We start from the raw sequence: 2500 nt of genomic DNA on the forward strand, positions 1-2500 counted from the left end.
ATCGGCAGCGCCGACGAAATCGGCAAAGTCGGCAGAATCGGCAGCGGGTGCTGGCGATGGGTCTGGACGGGCTGGATAGTCCAAGGCTCGACGAGAAAGACTGCTGGTTTAGACACTGGGGCAGTGGCAGCCCGCGGGACAGTGTCGGCAGATTCGGCAGCGCAGATTTGTGCGGCTGCAGGTTCGTCGGGGAAAATCGGCAGCGCAGATTTTGCGACGAACATGGGCTGGACGATGGACTGTCCAGGCCAGGCAGGAAAATTTGTCGAGGGGACACGCTGACGAAACAGCGCTGGTTCAGGCACGGCGGGCAGTGGTGGAATCGGCAGCGCCGACGAAATCGGCAAAGTCGGCAGAATCGGCAGCGCAGATTTTTCGACGAACACGGGCTGGACGGTGGACTGTCCAGGCCAGGCAGGAAAATTCGTCGAGGGGACACGCTGAGGAAACAGCGCTGGTTCAGACACGGTGGGCGCAGTGTTGGAATCGGCAGCGCCGAGAAAATCGGCAAAGTCGGCAGAATCGGCAGCAGGTGCTGGCGATGAGTCAGGACGGACTGGATAGTCCAAGGCTCGATGAGAAAGACCGCTGGTTTAGACACTGGGGCAGTGGCAGCCCGCGGGGCAGTGTCGGCAGACTCGGCAGCAGTGTCTGCCGATTCGGCAGCGTTGGCTTGTTGGCGCGGGGGGCCGATGCGAGTGGGGACTTGGGCAGCGGGCAGTGAAAGCAAGAGTTTCCCCGATGCTGCCGGGAAAAACGCTCCCCGGGATGGCCGGGTGAGATGACCCGGCGGCCCGCGACGGGTCATTCAATTCCATGCCCCGTCAACATAACTCCCGATGTACTGTTTGCTTTTTCGGAAGAAGAGATCCATCCCCCCATCCTCGGCCAGCCAAAAACGCTCCAATTAATGGCCGGGTGAGATGACCCGGCGGCCCGCGACGCGTCATTCAAATCACTGCCCTATCGGCTACAACTGCTGATGGGTGGGATTAGAGGCCTGCCATGGTGGTGAGGGGCGGCGAGGACCGTGAAAGCTAGAGTTTTTCAGAGGCTGCCGGGAAAAAGGCCCCTCGGGTGGCGGGGTGCGAGGACCAGGCGCGTCATTCAATTCTCTTCCCTATCAACTTGGCTCCCGTTGGCGGGATTGGAGGCCTACTGTTTGTTACAGGGCTAAAATCGTCAGGGGAAGAGCTGACGAAACAATGCTGGTTTGGATGCAGGGGGTAGTGTTGGAATCGGCAGCGCGGACAAAATCGGCAAAGTCGACAAAAAAGACTGTTGGTCTGGACATCGGGGCAGCGGCAGCCATGCCGACAGGGGGGGAAATCGGCAGCGCAGATTTGTGCAGCTGCAGGTTCGTCGGGGAAATCGGCAGCGCAGATTTTTCGATGAACATGGGCTGGAAGATGGACTGTCCAGGCCAGGCAGGGAAATTCGTCAAGGGGACACGCTGACGAAAGTAGGCTCGTCGGTGAAAATCGGCAGCGCAGATTTTTCGACGAACAGGGGCTGGATGCTGGACCGGCCGGGCCAGGCAGGAAAATTCGTCAGGGGGGCACGCTGACGAAAAGAGGGGCTGCCGCGTGGAAAATCGGCAGCGCAGATTTTTCGACGAACATTCGTCAGGGGGGCACGCTGACGAAAAGAGGGGCTGCCGCGTGGAAAATCGGCAGCGCAGATTTTTCGACGAACAGGGGCTGGATGCTGGACCGGCCGGGCCAGGCAGGAAAATTCGTCAGGGGGGCACGCTGACGAAAAGAGGGGCTGCCGCGTGGAAAATCGGCAGCGCAGATTTTTCGACGAACATTCGTCAGGGGGGCACGCTGAGGAAAACAGGGGCTGCCGCGTGGAAAATCGGCAGCGCAGATTTTTCGACGAACATTCGTCAGGGGGGCACGCTGAGGAAAACAGGGGCTGCCGCGTGGAAAATCGGCAGCGCAGATTTTTCGACGAACAGGGGCTGGATGCTGGACCGGCCGGGCCAGGCAGGAAAATTCGTCAGGGGGGCACGCTGACGAAAAGAGGGGCTGCCGCGTGGAAAATCGGCAGCGCAGATTTTTCGACGAACAGGGGCTGGATGCTGGACCGGCCGGGCCAGGCAGGAAAATTCGTCAGGGGGGCACGCTGACGAAAAGAGGGGCTGCCGCGTGGAAAATCGGCAGCGCAGATTTTTCGACGAACAGGGGCTGGACTGGCCGGGCCAGGCAGGAAAATTCGTCAGGGGGGCACGCTGACGAAAACAGGGGCTGCCGCGTGGAAAATCGGCAGCGCAGATTTTTCGACGAACAGGGGCTGGACTGGCCGGGCCAGGCAGGAAAATTCGTCAGGGGGGCACGCTGACGAAAGTAGGCTCGTCGTGGAAAATCAGCAGCGCAGATTTTTCGACGAACAGGGGCTGGACGCTGGACTGGGCCAGGCAGGAAAATTCGTCAGGGGGGCACGCTGACGAAAACAGGGGCTGCCGCGTGGAATGGCAGCCTACACGCAGATGCGAATT

This window comes from Populus nigra, chromosome 2 (genome assembly GCF_951802175.1).
Source record: "Populus nigra chromosome 2, ddPopNigr1.1, whole genome shotgun sequence".
NCBI classification, from domain to species: domain Eukaryota; kingdom Viridiplantae; phylum Streptophyta; class Magnoliopsida; order Malpighiales; family Salicaceae; genus Populus; species Populus nigra.